This window comes from Xenopus laevis, chromosome 6L, assembly GCF_017654675.1.
Source record: "Xenopus laevis strain J_2021 chromosome 6L, Xenopus_laevis_v10.1, whole genome shotgun sequence".
Lineage (NCBI taxonomy): Eukaryota > Metazoa > Chordata > Amphibia > Anura > Pipidae > Xenopus > Xenopus laevis.
Genome location: NC_054381.1, coordinates 131,638,750 through 131,660,242, shown reverse-complemented (window position 1 = coordinate 131,660,242; position 21,493 = coordinate 131,638,750). Strand labels below are relative to the sequence as shown.

The window sequence follows — 21,493 nt, the reverse complement described above, 5'->3', positions numbered from 1 at the left end:
CATCTGGACTTGCTAGACTTCTTCAATGGGATAAATTAAAATATTATACAGTTCATTGTTTGTCTATATAGAAATGGAAATCTCATTTCTTACTGCAGCTGGCAAGCTTTATCGTTTGTGAGCTTTTAATGGCAAATGTACCTGGTGGCAGGGAATAATACGAAACCAATAACTTGAGGATGACAACTGATTCTTTTAACAAGACAATGATTCTGTACAGCAGATGGGGGACTAATGGTATAATTAACTGTATCTTGGTCATTTTGCTCATGCATATTGCTTCTGCTTAATTCACTTGGGAAGAAGGAGCAGAAATCCCAACACATCTTCAAAGCGCAGTTATTTATTAATTTCCTCTGCATACTCCAATGGATTTCATATACATATGAATGCATGCTGGTTTCGTTAGCACGTTACAATGACAAAACATACCAAACACCTTGAGGATATTAATCACGCTTAGGGCCTTCTCCATACAGTCGGTGTCTTTTACTTTGTCAATTATTGTCATATAAATGTTCTGAGTGTATTAAGTGCACCCCGTTGACAAGAAGAAAATGCATTTATGGGGTAATGTAATAAAAATATATATACACCTTGCTCATTTTTTTTTTTGTCCATTTGAAAACAACTGTTGCTGCAAATTTTAAATATATTGGATTCCTTATGCAGAAAGCTCTGAATTATGGGAATACCATTTCCCGTAGACCCCTTTTTTTCTGTAATAATAAAACAGTACCTTACACTTTATGGTAACTAAACAACACAAATCCATATTGGTGGCAAAATAATTATGTTTAAATTATTTTTAGCAGAATTAAAATATGGAGATCCGAATAAGGAAACACTCCATATCCAGAAAAGCTCAGTCCTCAAGCATTTTAGATAATGGATCATACACCTACAGTATATATATATATATATATATATATACACATACACATACACAGCATATATATTTTGTGAGCTCATATCGTCTCTTATCCACTAGCAAAAAATGATCCAAAAATAAGACTTGATATAAGTCGTTGCGGGAAAAGTCTCAATAAAATCGTGCAACAATTTGAATCGTACACATTTTTCAAGTTTGACTCCCTAATCATTAGATTTTTTTTGAGTTGTCACCAGAAAACCCCAACTTTTTTGGATTATTATACAAAAACCAGTGCACAACATCTTCAAATTGTAAAAGCGAAAACTGCCATTGACTTCTATATGACCTCGACAGATTTAGGCTGGAGTATTTTCAGATTCTGATTTTTAGCAGCTTTGGGGTATAATGAATCTATAAAAATTAGAGTTTTCTCCTTTAAAGACTCAACCAGAAAAAATGGAGGTTTAATAAATAGGCCCCCTAAAGTTTGTGACGTAATAAATCCTCTTACATATCAAGCAAGTAATTTTGCTGCCAAACTACACCACCATCTTGAAAAACTGACCATGCATAATGAAGATTTCAGTGTAAAAGCTGTCTGTAGAATAATATAACTTTGCAAAATGTATTTTAATTCTTACTTTCATGTATGAATGTCAGACAACTTTACCTCTGAGAAAAAAAAACAAATACATAAATAATAGTAATACTTGAGCTGTAAAAGATTATAAATATAGTCACGCTGAGTTTTCTAAACAAAAGACCAGACCTGGATCATGAAATGCCTGATTATATACACACACCTTATTGATTATATTACATAGTTCATATTTTGCCTCGAATGGGGAGGGTTTTTTTTTATTTCAAAAAGACTTAAGTTTAGATCCAAAGCATACATGCTAGTAAAAACTAAAGATTAGAGGACTCATCTTAACGCACAATTCAAATTAGATGAAAAGTTTAAACATGAATCAAACCTCAACCATTTGGACACCTCCTATGGTGAAATACCTCCTGGTAGGCTTGGAAGTTTTCATGTCTCCAAAATGGAACATTTGCTACTCTTCATAATGTTCCATGAATTACGTTCCCATAACCTGAAATAATTGGCGAGCACCCTCCATATTTAGAAAGCAAAGAGCACTCCGTGTTAACTCTGTTAAATAAGATGCATTTTGAATGAATAAAAATGATGACATCATGACGTATACAAATTTAATACAAAATGTGTGAAAGCAATGAATAGTTTACAGTCCTTTGTAAATGAATACTGGGTCGATATTTGATCATGTCTAATAATGTCTGCCTGTTTAATGACACAGCAATTATTTCGGCAAAGTTTCTTTCAAGCTAAACCAAAGTCAACAGCTGAAATAATATATGAATAATATATGACTGTATCATTTCATTGTGAAAAATTAAAAAAATAATTAGGCCCAAGGTTCCAACACTTTGGCAGAATAGAATGATTTCATGATACTTGTAATTTAAGTGGATTAAAAGAGAAAAAAAGTATTAATATCATTCTAGTATCAACTGAGTCACTACAGGTATCTAATCAACCAAACCTCATACCGGTGAAACAAGTGTTTTTTTTATGACAATGAAATCTTACTCTATTTCTGAAACAGGTACTTACTGATACATAAAGTAATACTTGCAGTCTTTGTTTCACCATTTGAAGAGATGTACTTATAATCATTTGTTGTTTCGACAAACTTGTTTTCGGTAGTTTCCAATGGATTAGTGGATTAGGGAGCGTGTGAGTACATACATTATATACATGCAAGAATATATATGTGTGTGTCTATAATGTCAGCATATGCTGAAATCTAAACTGTCTGTATAGTGCTCTTCCTTTAACAAGACAAGAATTTCCCTCCATTCCTAGACAGCAGAGATATTGCTTAGTCACACAGTATATCTTCAGATAAAATTTCTCACAGGTGTATCCTTGTTTCATTCTGACCATTCTGTCCAGATTGACAGATCTATGAATCGATGCCATGTCCCTTTTCCAGTACATACTACATCTATAGTACTTTATCTCGCAATGCCTATAGCCACATAAACCAGATACTTGCAGGAGCTGCAATTTCTTATTGGGCACGATGTTTAATATTCTGCTTGATCTGCCAAGTTTAGAGCCTAGCAAATCTGAATGCAAATGCTGATGCAAATGAGGATTCATTATTCGCACAAGGTCTTTGTCAGCTTAATGTACAGTGCTTCTTGTGATATACTTTTGGAATATGGCTTAGAGATCAGGCTGGGGAAAAGCTAAAAGAGAAGACATAGGAAAATAAATCTAAGTTTAGCTCTAAAACAATTGCACAGTATAACTTCACATCAATGACAGCATCAGTGTTGTAGCACTTGCCTACAGTAATAAACAGGATTAAATAAAGAAGGAGTTAAAAAGCCAGGACTTTATAATTACAGTCAGAGCAACCCTGTTCAATGATTATTCTAAATTGTGCCCATCATCCAGAAAGTGTCCTATTTCTTTCCACATTTCAACATTCTTATATAATTACAGACCTCATCGGTTGGAAGACACTATTCATTCAGGTCTCTAGGTAGATTATATATAAATACAGCAAAATGACCTTCTAATTTTCATTCTTTCATGTAACCCTCTGCTTAAAAATGCTGGAAAAAAAAATAAACCCACCAAATTGCTCTTAATAAGCTGAACACTGAAAGAAGACAACAGTCACTATATACACATTTATTGTTAGATATAACATCCTATAAATTATCCTTCATAGCACGCTGTTAAAAGATCATTAAAGCACATATCTAATAAAGCAGTCTGTAAATGAATAATATTCATCTTAAGCTTCTGTTCATATATAAATACCTGTTCAGAAAAAAATATACTGTTGTTTGACTTTTTTTTTAAAAAAAGGGTTTTGATGCTTAACATATGTGATAATTCCGACTTCGATGCTGGAAGGCTTGTTTTGTCATCCATAAATAAAGCACATTTGCATCCATTCAGTCAAATTAACTCCATTAAAAGAGGTGGGTATAATTAGCTCCTTTTCCAGTCTCATAGTTAAAATGCTCGGTCGCTTGCCGGTTTGATTAAATCCACCATTGTCTTCCAATAGCTGGTATTAATTCTTCCAAGGAAATATTCAGTTGAGGTGTTATTTTATTCTTCACTGCTGTTAGTTGTTTAATTTACGCCAAGTCCCTGCAGTGCTTTCCTTTAAGCCATCCTCTTTGTCTTGCTTTTGAAATTTACCAAATCGTACAAGAAATCAATACTTAATTGATTATTCACTTTTCTGCAGATTCAAACAGCAAGCACGCATAAGATCCTGGTGAAGTCACCCTATTTCCATTGCAAGAGATTGCTTGGTGGCAGAGATATGCAAGTATCCAACAGCAGGCATTCCATGAGCTGTGCAGTGGCGTATGGTGCCAGTCTCCAATAAAGAAAACGAAGATACTCTAATGAGGCAGGAAATGTTCCCTTGTGAGACAGATCCATCTTAATGCTTTAAACAAAAAAAAAGAAGAAGAGGAAAGCTCAGACAGTAGCAAGAGAATATACGTAGGCTATAGCATTTTCTCTTCCCATGGCTTCTCTTTTCTGCCCAGTGGCACAGAAATGAAGTATCCCGAGTGCCACCAAAATCACTGAACCCCCCACGGCAGATATGGAAGACTGGTATTTACCTCTGTCGCGCAATAAAGATGGCAAGCACATATCATAACAAAATGTAGGACAAATTCAAGCGAGAGAGAAGGCACAGCGAAAGACAGATGGCGGATCTGGCTACCAGCCAAAGCCAGTGAAATGAATTACACTGCTGAATAACTGTACACCATTGATTTTGCCACTTGTTGATCTATGGCATTAAAAAAAAAAGGCCTTGATGTTTGGCAGGAATCCCCTTGTGCATCATGCATGCCACAGACAACTTCACACACATGCCACTACACTGATAAGCCTAGGCTGGAAGAGAAAATGCCTTGAGAGTGTGTGTGTATGCAGACGAAAACAATCACTGCAATCCAGCCATTTTGTGTAATGAAGAATTGAAGACTGGCATTCAGACACGTTGCTATGTGCCGCATATTAATGCATGCTGAGTAGACATCCTCCCCCTTCTTATATGAGTGGCACTAGAATGAACTCCTCTGTAGAGCAGCCACAGTCAGAGCAGAGATATGCAAGTTAACATATAATTGCTAACATACTACTCTGGCATGTGTAATGCTGGAAAACAAATGGTTGCTTTCTCTAAACAAAGGCTGATTCTTGCCTTACAATAGTTTGGTGTCTAAAAAGAAACCCGTACACACAAAAACAGTCGAAACAGACGGTTCAATAAATGTTTCATACTAAGGATGAAGGGAGATATTATGGCATGCCCAGGGGGGCTTTGGAAATCAAATACAATGTTTGAGTAGCACAATTTGAGGTACATTATAAAAAAGCTATTTGAATTGCGAATGAGGCGACACATATCTGCATGCTAATTAGACCTGTGTCAAACTAAGTCTGCAGGCTTCTCTTGATGGTTGAGAAAGCTCTGCAGAAGAAAAAAAAAATTCTTTCTGAATAAATTATCAGCTTTGTTCTGCTGATCATTTGCAGCAAACAAACATAAAATGTAAGATCAAAAGGCGATTCTGAAATTAAAATTATTGATTGCCGGAGCCTAGATTTCAGAATCTAATTAGAAGCGGCACAAACAAAAGCTGATATTATTACAGCTTGTGCCTGAGCAAGCAGCCCGATTGAACAAGGTCTGTAATTTATCTTTGTTTATACAGCCAAGGATATTAAAAATGTAATTAAAATGGTAAAATGAGCTGATCAGAAATAGCCACCTAGTGGCAAGTATATTATTTGAAATGAATGAGCTGTGTAAATATACTGTAAGAGTGCATTTTCCAATTACAGTTTCCCCGTCTCATCAAAAACACGCAGCACAATTATCTCATGCTAATATGTTATCTCTTCTATCTAGAACTATGTATAATACATTAAATAAATAGGGTGAGCTATTCTTTAGATATTGGGCTTTACTTATCTGTAAAATAAGGTATATAATATATTTGTCGATGAGGCATCTGTGAAGTAACGTAGTAATGTTTCCCGTGCTGTCTCATCATTTATTGTATACATAATAATTACATATTAAAGTATAAAAAAAGGGTTATATTTTTAAATCTTGATTTTTAAAACATTTTCTCCTTTCCATGCACTATTAATTTCAATGGAGAGAAATCAGAATGAATGAGCCTTATAAATCAGTTTCATTTGTTAATCTTTATTGCATACTGAAAGGTTCCCTTAGTGAATAAATCATTACACTGCTTAGTCATGTTAAATAAACGGCATGTGCGCTAAGAAGTATGCTCCAATTCCAAAATGTCTGCTGGCTGGCCTGGTGATGTTATAGTTAAAGGGGAAGTTCTTGTATTGTGTCATTGTACATCTTTCTACCCTCCACTCACTCTCTCTCTACAACCTGGACATCAAACTATCTTGTTGATGGCTTCAGTAAACTAGCAACCAGGAACTTGTTAGAGACTTAGGTTTGGTTATTATATTTACATTATCATTATTATTTTACAAGAGACATTCTTTTATTCATGCTCCACCAACAAAATCCCAGTCTAGTTCTCAATGTGTATATGCCCAGCAGATTAAATGCCCATATAGCAGATTAAATATCAAACAAATGATCTGAAGAACAAAACATTTTAAGGCACCAACTAGGCATGTTGTCTTATGCTCATCAATCTGATGGAACACTAATCTCTAGTAAAGCAGGCCCATTGACTGCAAGCTGTAAAATATAAATGTTTTATAGAGAAAAGCAGAAAAGAGTAGTGTGCTAATTTGTATTGCTAAGTCAGTTAACTAAAACACAGTAAGCATATAAACAGATAACAGATACAGTTTTAAGATATTTGGGGGGAGTGGGGTTGTTTGTTGTCTCACAGATTAGCCCTAGATTCTAAGATGCTAAGTATATAACTGTGCGTGTAACTGTGTGCTTGCTCTCGTGCATTCAGAGGTGCATTCTATTCCAGGTGCAAATGTACCTTTGGGGCACATTTACTTAGCTCGAATGAAGGAATAGAATAAAAAATACTTCGAATTTCGAAATATTTTTTTGGCAACTTTGACCATCTAATTGGCTACTTCGACCTTCAACTACGACTTCGAATTGAACGATTCGAACTAAAAATCATTCGACTATTCGACCATTCGATAGTAGAAGTACTGTCTCTTTAAAAAAAACTTCGACCACCTACTTCGCCACCTAAAACCTACCGAGCATCAATGTTAGCCTATGGGGAAGGTCCCCATAGACTTTCTAGCCAATTTCTGATCGAAGGAAAATCGTTCGTTCGTTCGATGGATTAAATTCCTTCGAATCGTTAGTTTAGAAGGATTTAATAGCTTGATCGAACAATTATTCCTTCGATCGTTCGATCGAACAAATAGCGCTAAATCCTTTGACTTCGACATTCGAAGTCGAAGGATTTCACTTCGATGGTCGAATATCGAGGGTTATCTAACCTTCGATATTCGACCCTAATTTAATGTGCCCCTTTGTGTTCTCTTTTGCTGTGTTATATCACATAGCAAAAACCCATTCATTAACATAACAAGTGAGTGTGTGTAAAATAGAAATAAAAAAAAAAAAAGCTAGAAATATATCAAAAGTCTTTAGGGCGATGTCTGTCAAAAAGACATTTTTGCAGTTAAAATAAAATAAAAATGTTCAGAAAGGTAATGCAATGAGTCTATAACTAATAAAGCAATAATTGTTGTTGAAAACCCTACAGAAATAGAGCCAAAACAGACCTTTCACTTTATCGACTGAACTGACGTTGACATTTTTTCGGAAATTTGATAGAGGATATTTTTAAGGCAAAGCTGTTTGATAATTAGGTTAGAAAAATAAAATACTAAAAAAAAAAATAGGAAATGAGAAAAAATAGGGATATTGATAAACAGGCCAACTAGTGTTTCTTTATTAGTAATAATCTCAAATTGAGTAGAAACCTACCTAAATGTACAGTGTAGCCCACTGTAAAAAGTTCTGCTTATTCAGAAGTGCAGAGCAATGTTGGTCCAGATTTTGATTACTGTTATGAATCAATAATAGCATTACTGCTAGGGTGTGTAGACTTACACAGCCAATGAACTGTTTTATTTCATCTCTCATTATATATTTTATTATACACATGTAGTGGTTTATGTAGTAAAAGGTGCAACTACTCATCTAAGGGCCAATAGCAACCACTTAGCAAGTACCTATTTATTCGCAATTATCTTATTGGGTTAATGCACCTGAGAAAGATTTTTGTTCCATCATTTTTTTTCCCCTGATCTCAACTTCTTGAAATGTTTATATACAAAATTATAAAAAAACATTATATACATATATAATGTTAGAGCTTAAGATAAGTTCTATTCATTTAGAAGCGTATTTATTAATGGGTGAACATTCAAACTCACCATTTGATAAATACACTTCTAAAAATCCCATAGGAATGAACAGAACTTGAGTGAGTTTTTATGTATTAAACTTACATTTTAATAAATCTGCCATATACAGTAGAACCCCCTTTTATATTTTTCAGGAGACCAAGAAAAAATGGTATAAAATCCTGGAAAATGTAAAATCAGAATAATGTGAATAATATTTGAATAATAATTGAACATGCACCTGGTTAGTATGTTGAACCTCTTCTTTTAAGTAATAACATTCGCAGAGTACAAACAGCCTGCATAGTCAAGTTAAGGCCTTACCAGGGGACGAATTAAAGAGATGTGAGGCTCCTAGCCTACACTTTTCACAGACCCCCCCCCCCCCCCCCGGCTTATGGCAGCGACATCACTACTTCCCGCCGAACCTGGCATTAAAGTAATGAGGGAGTGTGGATTAAATGGACAGTGGTGACAAATCCTCCCTTTATGTCCTGGGATTTCACTTTGAAATTCTGGCAAACTTACATAAAAAGGCCATGTTGTATTTCTATCCAAAAGTATAAAATAGAGGCAAATACACGAGTACCAGGAAATATACTACTTCATGCAATCAAAAAAACGTGTAGTCCTGCAAATTTGTAGAAATAAACTTACTGCCTTGTTTTTTGTTATCACTGTTATGATGTGGACTGCAGCAGTGTAGATAATGTGACTGAATGGACTACAGTTCACAGAAGGCCTTGTTTTGAAGAGGAAGTGTGGAGGAAAGTAGTGATACAGGATGTGGCTGTAAGGAAGTGCTTCTGAGGAAAGATAGACTGCCTTAGTTCTTGAAGAGAAAGGCCAGTGATTGTTGGTTCTGTGGTTCATAGTTGCTGGTCAGCACAAATTGCAGTAATTGTTTATTAACTTTATATATCAAGCACATCCTGAAAGTTAACTGACTAAAGGTCCCAAGAAGGCCCTGTAGGGGAGCTCCCAAACACTATTTTGCATGTTAAATGTCCTTATTGTTAAATTGCTACACCAGTGTTGATTTAAAGGGGGCATATAGCCTAAAAGGAGAATTAATTTAAATCCACCCATCACATGTTGTAATAAAATAAAACACATTTAAAAACATTCTGCAGCAAGGTCCATCTTCTACATTCTGACACTATTCATATGCCTTTATGTCAGCCTTTCCACGTCCGGTAGTTTCTCTGTTCTATGTTGCTATAAACGCCGTCGGCTTTAGCTTCATTAACAAGTAGGAAACATAATTAATCTTTGCATAGTGGGAGTTTATCCTATGTTTTTGGCTAATTGGTGAAAACAACATATTGGTTTAATCCCATATGGTTAAATGTCCCCCCCCTCCTCAAGTCACTGATTGGTTACTGACTGGAAACCAATAAGAAAGATGCAAAGCAGGAAGTTGGGTTCTTGCTATTATGTTAGACATCCGGCCACTGAAGCCTTTATAGATTACATTTTGGCTACTATATTGAAAACATTTTTTATTTTGCATAGCCTATTTTCACAGTTTTTATTTTTACACTGAACAATTTCTTTAAAGTACAGAATAAATTCACTGAGATCAATTCCCCTCCAAAGCTGTAATACTACATGCATATAAGCTCATTGATGGGTAATTCTATACTACTGAGTGAGTAACCCATACTGTCCTAAGGATGTGACTGGTAGACCGGTTGGAAAAGATTTTGAAATGTCAGCTGCTTGTTTAACTTACAAAAAGTTCTCACCTCAATAAAAAGAATTCTAATATTAAATAATAAATTTGTACAAAAAATATCCGGACCTTATCTATTTGAACAACTTGCTTCACCATTCATATATCTTTAATTCAAAAGAGCCCCATTCTCTCTTCAGGATGTTCATGCTGATTTTTTTTGCCAGAAAACCAATGCAGCATTTATGATTTCCCCCCCTCTGTATCAAAGCATGGACAATTCTTTAAGTTTGTTCTTGCCTCTGGTCTGGAGTGTCTGAAAAACTCACCTGAGTCTTAGCCAAAGAAATTTCCAAGGTTCAGACCTAGTTAATGTTTCTAAAAATGCCTGTAGCATGGCATAAACTGTAGCTTATACTATATTCTAGAGTAGGGTGAGTATAACTACTACATGTCTATTACCATTTGCTTGCTAAACATTGTGAAGTTTTTAACGTTTCATGTCTTTTAGAAATAGCTGTAGATTATGATAAATGAAGGTTAGATAAATATTACTGTTTACAGTAAACTACCCATATGCACTTTATCTCCCTCATGTCCTTAGGTACAAAGATAAAACATTATAAATATGGACGGTTAAGGTATTTCTAACAGTTCGATGCTCAATATCCATATACTGTAATTCACAAAGTATGTGGCATTTAGAGAATGAAAATAGTTTATAAAAATGTTCTTGGCTGGCTGATAAACTTGTGCAACAAAGTACCTTTCCTGTGTGGTATGTATTAATCCCTAATAGTAAACTCATCATAAAAACCTATATATTCTGGCAAAACTCAAATGGGTAAAAATGCCTTCCTTCTCTAAATTACCAAATGTTTGCTTGTTAGCATTTATTCATGAAATTCTATTTTAAAGCATCTTATCTCCAACACGTCACTTGAAACTTCATAAACATCATAAATATGAATTACAGTGGTCCTATGATCAGTTGCATTGCATGGGCATATGATTACCAAAGCATGGGGCATGAAAAGGGCCCAAACATTAAAACATGCCAGAATGATGCAGAATGCAATAAAATAAAATAATCAAATGAAACGATCAAAGGATTTAAAAACAAGCAATCAACAGTGATGTGGTACTAAAAATGCAACACAATTGCCATAGTAAATACTGGGCTGTAAAACACTTTTTGTATTTAAAAAAAAAAATTAAAAACTGATGCAATGTGTGTATATGTATGTGTATTTGCTATGTGTGTGGAATCGTCCCCACCACCCAACCATCCCCCAAAGTGTGTGTTAATGTAAAAAGTATGTGGATCAGACACCCTGGTTGCAGGCAGACAACAGGAAGGAAACCTTATCCAGTAGGAGGCCCAAGTGAGGCCCAAGATGGGGCAGCTTTGGAGGTGCTGATATTCCCTGCTTAGTAAAGTTCAGTTTGTTACCTCCTTGGGTACTGGTCCCAGCAGGTAGGAGTGTGAAATAAGGTCTATCTTGCTTTCATTGCCTGCTGGATTGTGACTGTGTAAGGTGTTTGGTAAGGCAAATGACTGTTAACTCCGGCGGAGTCTGTTGGCAAGCATTCTTGGAGTGATGTTCTATAATTTTGATTTCATTATTGTTTAAATAAAGCTGTGGCCTTTCATTAAACCAGGGCTCTGTAGTAAGTTTGTTACGAGTTATTTAAGGGGTAAACTGGGTGATTGGGTTTTGATGCTTCCCTGGTCAAAACCAAAATCCTACAAGATTCATCAGATTTTCATAGAAATCCAAAAGTAAATGTTGCTGGTGGTCAAAATGTTAAAGCCTCTGTTACACCACCTCAAAGACAGCTGGACTGTATGAAACTAGTATGTTACGACCACCAAATGCATCAACCAGCCCCTCCAGCAACTGGGGCCAAAGAGAAAGAACCATGTGGTGACTAAATAAACCAGACCAGAAACCCTTTCATCACAACTTTCATCACAAGTTCAAGGTTTGTCTTTCCATTTCATGTGGATAACTACTTCTGATCCAACACCTAAACTCTTTACTCTCTGGCCACAAGAGTACACCACTTCTATAAGGGTAATCTTTTTATATTAAGTGGATAACCACTCCTCCTGGCATTTCACCTTCTGTCTCTGATCACAAGAGTAGACAACCCTAGAAAAGACTCTAATGGCAGTGTTGGTAACTGCTCTAACCTCTTCAGTCGCTATTCTGGCAGTTGAACTGCATCCTTTTGGATGGCTCATTAGAGCTTCTGGCTGCTGTACTAACTACCCTCAGCCTCACTCTCACTACTTCAGCACCAAAGCCTTTTCAGCAACTGAGGTCAAAAGAGACAGAACCACTTGATGACTAGGGACACCTGACAATCTTGGCCAGGGAACACTTTGATTACAATATAGAAAATGTTCACATTATGAAAAGAAAATGGTATTCCTTTGTGTGGCAAGTGTTTCGAAATTCCTTCTCTAAATATAGACAGTTGACAGTTAAGTAAATATATACATTAGATAAGTAAACACACTTTTGGGAATGTTGACTATTTAGTTTCACATGAGCAGTGCCCCTGAACTTTTGTTGTTCTTGTATCTTGTATTTTTTGGTCTGTTTTGCCCCCAAATTTGTTGTATGAAGAACACATTCACCTTTTTTCATAAAACACTACATTCATTTAATAAACAATCACAAAACATGTGGCCATAACAAGCAAAACTTAACTGCACATTAAAAGTATTTACAGTATGCAGAAATAAATTATGATTTTTTTAACATTATTTTTAGTTTAATTCTAATATTCAGGATTCTAACTAGCATAATAGTCTTAATGCTCTAATGAAAGGGAAATACTTTTCAAGCAATGCCAATAATAAACAAGATTTAGGTTTAATTAGAATTATGTCTTGTTGTCCAAATATCAATGTAATCTGTTTGCACAGATTTATTGTTTTGAGGGTTTATATGCCTCTGAGACCACTCATAATATGATTTAATTCTTAGCAATAAAGAAAGTGATTACAAGTTATATTGAACTTCAGCTAGTTTTCATAACAGATCTGAAAAGCCACCTTACACCTACATAAAAGGATTATTTCCATAATTATCTGTACTTGTATTGTCATTAAACCCGAGCTACGATAGTTTAATGCCATTCATATTCTGCACAAGAAAGCATCAGAGACAAAGAACAAATTGTATTAATGTAATGGGTTTTCATTTCTTGAGGTCATTGGTGAAAGAGATTAATTTTGTGTTATTGTACACTGAAAAACATAGATTGTTAATTTAACATATATTATCTAGAAATTGCATTACCATGGCATAAATAATGCACTCTTTAAGAAACACGCAGCCAATTATTTGGGGGCATATGATGAAAATAGCCTTTACATAATTTGACAGTATTTGGAAAGTATATACTCAATTCACCAAAGAAATACAAAAATAATTAGAATATAATGTATTTCCACAATAAAAGCTCTTGAATTATTGCCCTCAATGCCACTACTACTTACAACAAGCAACCACAAAAACAAGTTTAAATGATTTCTTATCTCATTTTGCTTTTAAAGGAGATAATGTAATTGCTTATGATATAATTATCAGTGAGTCATAATAAAAATGTCATCACTACACATCAAATAAATGATGACATATTTTTCAGTCTCTATGACTTTTCTGTATTATAATGTTATAATAATAATAATTATAATAATTATCGAAGTTGACTGTATTTTAGGGGTCATTTATGGTAGGTGGTAAGGATATGGGCCCAATGCAGGCTGCATCTCCTGCCACTCCCTGCCTTTTGTGTAAATGACATGCAAGTCAGGGGTGGGTTGGAGGCAGGTGAAGGGATGTCTAAGTGCCTCACCGTCCACCACTCTTGGAACCTTCTATGCCTAATTCAGTCAGTGCTGGACCCAAAGGCTGGACTGCAGGTCTCTGTGCATCCAAAATTTGCACACTTTACTTTAAGTATCCTTCACTGCAGAGACTATTATTAAAGGATGACTGACTGTATTGCATATAAGACTTGAATGGGACTGTGGCTCATACATCCATTGACTACCAGTGAAACCTTTTACTGATAAACCCACTGAACCAAAATTGCAGTTAAACTATCATAAAGGAATTGTACAAGGGGTGTGCATAATATTGGAATTTAATATTGTATGTTAGTTGCTTTCTGCCTTATTGGTGATGCCTTTAGCTATTGTTCCTTATTGCAATACAGGTATGGGACCTGTTATCCAGAATGCGCCTAGCATTCATAGAATGGGGGGCTGCATCGCTTCCGGAGCACTTGTGCAAAATGCAGTTTGCATCACATTTACTGGGAGTCATGTATCAACACAAAATGTGCCTGTGGGCAGTAACCTGTGGCAACCAATCAGATTGTTATATTTATTGCTGTACCTGCAGCTGAAAATAAAGCCAATCACTAATTGGTTGCTATGGGTTACTGGCCACTGCAAATTTGCCCATTGTTTATAATGAGCCCCATTGAGTGCAAATCAAATGTGCCTTTGAGGCAACCTTCTGTGGGAACCCTGGAGCTACCTCCAGGTACATGGTGGCAGTAGGTTCAGGGCCCCCCAGCATCAGGAGGTGCAGATATACACAATTTGTCAGAAGTGATGGAGGCATTGACAACTATGTGGCAGTGCAGGAGAGTGTTGATTTAAATTGTGCTTTCCGTTGCAACTTCACTTGCAGGTAAATGACCCCTTATACCAGTGATCCCCAACCAGTAGCTCTTGAGCAACATGTTGCTCTCCAACCCCTTGGATGTTTCTCCCAGTGGCCCCAAAGCAGGAGCTTATTTTTGAATTCCAGGTTTGGAGGCAAGTTTTGGTTGTATGAAAACCAGGTGTACTGCCAAACTGAGCCTCAATGTAGGGTGACAATCCACATAGGGGCTACCAAATGGACAATCACAGCCCTTATTTGGCACCTCAAGAACATTTTTCATGCTTGTGTTGCTCCCCAACTCCTTTTACTTCTGAATGTTGCTCATGGGTTCAAAAGGTTGGGGATCCCTGCCTTATACAATAGATTACTGACTGAAATCTGCAAATTTCAGAAATAGTATTCAATATATTTATTGTATTTGTTTGTACACTTTAATTTATCTTTTCCTTAATTCTGCTTTTGCTATAAACAGAGCTGCATGACATAAACTATTTCACTTTTTCTGCCTTTTCTTGCTGACATGACATTTTAAACAAATTATTCCCTAATTGGTGCAAATCATTACCAGCTTGCTTAACAGCTGCTTATGAAAATGTATGGTACAAACAGTGAATGACAGTAATTAACACCCACAAGCAAATATGAGATTAAAAGCCCCTTTGAGAATTGTTCTGGCACTGATACATCGAAAATGCAAGGGAACAAATGTTCTTTTCAGAAAAAGATGACATTAGATGTAGAATGACATCTTCATACATGCTGCAATGATGTTGATGCAGACTAGTGTTTTTTTTCTTTTTTTAAATAATTGGCTATCTACTGTATTCTAGACCGAAAACTAAGATTTCAAGCCCCACGCTACAGTAAACCAGTTACCTATTCTGGTTCTTAAAAACATCCTTATTAATCTTAGAAAAACAATGACAAGAGGATAACAAATTAAGACAAAAAGAAATTTCACCTTTTTTCCCCTGCATTTTTTCCAAATGGTATCAGTTCCTCCAGGTGGCATTAATAACAACTTTTGGGTCTGATATTCTTGGGGCAAAAAAGCATGCACGGATGCAAGCACTTTTCTGAATAGCATCAGTGTGTGCTTTGCTGTGCATCCATTTTAATGCTAAATTGTATTAGTTTTGAGGAATTTCTCAGCGTGGGCCACCTAGCAGCCGCAGACAATGCTGCTAGAAGTTTGAGAAAATGTTTTATTTGTGAGTAAAAAAAGTGCATCCAAAAGTGCATCTATCAAGTTGCATTTGGATTTGTGAAAACTCTACTCCTGATAATAGAAGAAAGCAAAATAAATGTGAGGCATGTGTTTTGCTTTTCTCTGCTATTGTAACACCCTGACTGCAGTTGAACTGGGGAACCTGGTGTTCTTGTGCTGTCTGCATTACCACTGCTCTATGTGAGCAGACAGCTAAGGCTTTCACTCTTATGGCAATACTTTGTAATTGCAAATAGGCATGGCTTCTTTCACATTTTTTCAATCTGGCCACAGGTGTTCAGTGCAAGCCATTAGTCTGCCTATAAAACCCTCTTTCCCTGCACTGACTCATTGGCCAACGTATGTCTATTTACAATAGATCCTGGGTGCGATTCAAGTTTGTTTAACAGGTTCCTGACCTTGCCTATCCCTGACCTTCCTTAGTTCACTGCCTGTCCTGACCCTTGCCTGTTTCTGACCATTGCCTCAGATCACGATTCTGTACTGCGCTACTGGTGTGTTTGACCCTGGTCTGTCACCTTGGCTTTGCTTCTGCTTCCTGATTTGGTACTGTATTGTCCCTTGACCATGCTCCTTGTTCCCTGTCCTTCCTTTATATGTTATGATTCCCTTGCCTGCCCAGAACTCCCCCCTTGGTCCTCTCACATTTAAGGAGCTGTTCACCTTCAAATACTTTTTTCAATTGAGTTGGTTTCAGATTGTTCACCAGAAATAAAGATTTTTTGCAATTAGTTTCTGTTTTATATTTGTGATTGTTTTTTTTTTAATATTGAAGAGTAAAGTGTCATTTTTCACCTCCTTTATTCAGTGAGTAGCGGAGGGCTCCTTCTGATGCAAAAGTCGGTTGTTGATACAGGGACCTTGGGGTTTGTTCTGGGTTTTGGGATACTATACGTTATGGCTATTATCAGGAGCACAATTTTTTTAATCTGATACACATTGATGGCTTTTCACAAGTGGCAAAAAGTTTCACAAACATTAGATATTAGAACATTAGATTTCAACAGAAAATAACAAGAAAAAAAACATAGTTTCCAATGCATTTGGTGCAAGAAAAATCACATAGAAAAAAACACCAATTGACTCCAATGCATTTGGTACAAAAAAGCCCAATGATTTTAATGCATTTGTTGCTAGAAAAAAATGCAAGAAATTGCCCATTGCATTTGGCGCCACATAACGAGGAAACACCCATTGACTAAAATGCATTTTTGTGAATTTTTCTGGAAACTTTACCATACAAGGACAAGTGACATGTTGACTAGATTAATGTATGTAATTCTGAACCTTTTTGAGTTTGTCTACTTAAGTAGTAGACATCAACTCAAGTAAATGTTTATTGCCGCTAGAGTTCTTCATAGTTTAGGGTACATATGAAATTCATTGTATGGTAAGGTGCCAAGTAAATATCATACTGTACATATTCTATATGATTACGTGTGGCAATATAAGGACTGATAAATTGCTATTTTGGATTAATAAATTAAATTTAGCAATTGTTAGACAAGGATTGAATAAAGATATATAAATCTATGTCTTTTATTCCCTTTAATTTGAACTGCAGATATACCATTTTCAAGGAGAAACACGGCAATAACTTTCTTTAAAGACTTATATTTTTAAGATGGACAAATGTCTATTCTCACCTTCAGCTTGGCATTCAGCTTGTGCATTTTGTGGCACAGTCTACACTAGACAATATATGGTATAATGCTTACTAAGGTCCCTGATTCCAACAAGTGGCTCAAGCAATTTTACTTTATTGTGAACTGCAGCATATTTGTTTGCTTCATTTGATATTCCATTTGCTTTCTTAGAATGAGTGATGTGGAGAAATACCAAATGAAAGAGAAGTAAATACTGAAGTGCCAAATGTTATTAGGCTTTATTACTTTTGAAGCAAGTACAACTACTGACTTGCACCTTTATGAGTGGACTCTAATATTTATAATAATTAAAATGGAGCAGGCAAAGGAAGCTGAATCATTCACGTATCTTTAACACTGCACCTTCACCTGTGCTAAAGACAAGGCAATATGTGCAGATAGTAAATGCCACCAGTTCTAACCCTCTACCCCTAAAGAGATGAAGGTAGCTAATAAGGCTGTTCTCCTTTCATATACTTTAATCACCAATATGTAATTTAAAAATATTAACTCTCTCCAATATTCTTCACATTCTGCACAAGGGACACATCAAATCCAAACTATAGTGGATAAATAATCCATCTATATTCTAAATATTTCAAATATTATCCATCTCCAAATTTCAGAACATTTCCTTTCACTCTCTGTTCTTTCTTTCTGTCTCTTGATTTCTCCTCTTATATCCCTCTCTGTATTCTGCTTTGTTTTAGATGGGTAAATACATCCCCCTTTTTGCCCTGAGCTCATTTAGTTGGGTTATGTAGAAATTATGCATTAACTCTATATAAACGTATTAAAATAAAATCCTGCATTATTTCAGCACACACTGGGAGCTCTCACCCCTTGGTGTGACCCTTTGGTTCCCGAAAACCAAGCCATGATCCAAATTCCTGGCACTTATTCAGGAGTTTTAGGTGAAGCTACTGACCCAAGGTGGTGGTTGTCCTTTTATGCCAAAGTTCTTAGACCACCTACCCCAAATGCTCTCTTGGGAAATGTCCTTATGTCAACATTTTGCTTTTAAGAGTACAGTGCCTACTGCAATGGCAGTGAACAAAAGTGTGATCTGTATTATAAATAGGTGACATACTGTAGATGTTCAATGGTTAGCACTACTGTCTTGCAGTGATGAGGTCTTGAAGTTAATCCAAACCAGGTAACCATTTTTCAGGAGTTTGCATGTTCTCCCTATGTGTATTTCCTTCTATTTTGTTCTGCATTCAAAAGATATAACAAGCTGGTTAATTAGTGTATAGTGAAATTGGCCCTAGTGCATGTATTATGTTATTGGGAACATAAATGTTATGCTCCACTGGGACAGCGACTGAAATAAACACAAGATAATACTCATATTTTGAGTGCATGCATATTATCTGAAGCTGTAGTGACAAAACCTTTTTTTTCAAAAAGGATGCAGAAGAAATATTATCTCTGTTGTTCCATTGGTTGTTGCAGAAGCTACATGGAGACATCGAATAAGTTCAGTATATGCTGCTAATGCTGAACAGGCTTAACATTTATGAATGTACATATAGCTATTATTGCCTTTGTGCTCAGTGACAGTTATGATTGCCTACCAAGGCCCCTAATCATAAAATTGATGGATGGCTTAAAACAAATAGAGTTAATATGCTTTATTAATTCCTGCCAGCATTATGTTATCTCTTAATACATTTCTATTTCTGAGGTTTTTTTTAATCGAAATAAGACTTCATACTTCAGAAAAAATAAATTATTTACAGTTCCGTAATTAGTTTATGCACAGAAAAGAAGACAAGTAAATTCTTTTTCATTTCCTATATTCCCCTATGTCAGAAAACCCTCAAAGGCCATCATTCAAGGTTATGCTGTGTATTGATTTCACTGGTCTTGAGACTTGATAATCAAGTACGAATTTTTATGATTGGCTAATACTGATGCATGTCAGGCGATCTACAGAATACTATGCTGGCTAAGGTCATCTATAGCCTATGGATAATCTTAGCAACTAATAAAAATGTTAATTCTGGATAGATTGCATCACTTCTGATTCTATGGTTTATGAATTATACTTAATGAGCTTTTGTTTATGGAAGAACACACTCACAATAGTGTTACTTATCTCGCATTTGTTTAGAATACTACATATCAGGGCTCATTTACTAAAGGAGGAATGCAGCCACAATGCACCTTGCTCCCCTATTTTTGTAGCTGTCACTGCATTCACATAGATTTGTGCCAAACTGTCATGCCTGCCATGTAAGGGACAGCATGTGTGCAGGCTGCGGGTCCCTTACTAACACGCCATTCCACATTAATTAGGAGCACATTGGTTCATCGAAAGTCAAATAATTAAAGCCTGCTGAAAACACAGGGCATAATTGAGCTGCGGGGTAATGTGCTCTATGTTTGACACTGGAGTAAACTTGCACTAATAGGTACACACTTAGGGGCAGATGTTTTAAGGGTCGAAAATCGACGGTTAATTAACCCTCGATATTCGACTGGCGAATTAAAATCCTTCGACTTCGAATATCGAAGTTGAAGGATTTTGCACCATTTGTTCGATCGAACGATCGAAGGAATAATCGTTCGATCGAACGATCGAAGGAATAATCGTTCGATCGAACGATTAAATCCTTCGAATCGAACGATTCGAAGGATTTTAATCCATCGATCGAACGATTATCCTTCGACCAAAAAAAGATAGCCAAGCCTATGGGGACCTTCCCCATAGGCTAACATTGACTTCAGTAGCTTTTAGGTGGCGAACTAGGGGGTCGAAGTTTTTTCTTAAAGAGACAGTACTTCAACTGGTCGAATAGCCGAACGATTTTTAGTTCGAATCGTTCGATTCGAAGTCGTAGTCGTAGTCGAAGGTCTAAGTAGCCCATTCGATGGTCGAAGTAGCCAAAAAAACACTTTAAAATTCGAAGTATTTTTTCTTCTATTCCTTCACTCGAACTTAGTGAATGGGCCCCTAAGGGGTCTATTTATTATGCTGTGTACAAAAACGGCAGAAAAACTTGTCATACACCTCTGCATATAAAAACATTTGAGTACATACAGTATAATTAGTGAGGGGCGAATTTGTCTCATTTCGCTTCGACGAAAAATTCAGAAATTTCCCGAAAAATTTGTGAAACTGTGAAAAATCGATTGTTTCCATTTATAAGAATACTGTTATAGCTGATTATTGTTGCTGTGATGTTGCACTGATTAATTGGCCAAGTCAGTAGCACTTCCATTATACTTTAATACATTTTTGTGCTCTCACAACCCCTTTTTGTATTTGAAATATAGCCTGAAGCTGTGGCTGAGCTTCATGTGGTTTGTAGCACCCCTTAATTAACCATTTAACTAATGGTGGCCCTATGTTTTTAACTGCATCTAGTAACACTTTTTCACCTCTTTACACTTACTACAATTATTACACCTAATTTAGCTTGTGTTTTTTACTTACTCACACCTATATTCTTACCCATACTCACACCTATACCCACACATATATACAGACTTTCCACGTTTGCACCTATACACATAACTTTACTTTGCCTTCACTATTTTTACATTATTACATTTTTTTTAAAAAAGCACTCTCTCTTAAAAACCGCAAGCTAGTCAGTAGCATTTCCATTATACTTTAATACATTTTTACTTAGGCTTAGGAGTGCTCCCACTTTTGTATTTTCTTTAAACTTGAACCACTTAGCTATATGTCCAGGTAAATATTTTAGCTAGAGTCAAACTTTATCTGAAAGGGAAATATATCCTCCTTACAATGGAAAAGATAAATACAAGGAATGCTTTAAAGTGAATGGGAAGACAACACTAAGGGGCACATTTACTCAGGGTTAATTAACCCTCGATATTCAGCCGTCGAAGTAAAATCCTTCGACTTCGAATATCGAAGTCGAAGGATTTAC

General features: G+C 36.0%; 1 long non-coding RNA gene across 1 annotated transcript; it reads right to left on the bottom strand.

The window, feature by feature from the left end:
- Positions 1–3,590: 3,590 nt before the first annotated feature.
- On the bottom strand, positions 3,591–5,032 carry LOC121394751. Its single transcript, XR_005961993.1, has 2 exons — positions 4,565–5,032; positions 3,591–4,383 (listed from the first exon to the last, which is right to left on the bottom strand). It is a non-coding gene; the product is annotated as an uncharacterized LOC121394751 (long non-coding RNA).
- Positions 5,033–21,493: the final 16,461 nt, after the last annotated feature.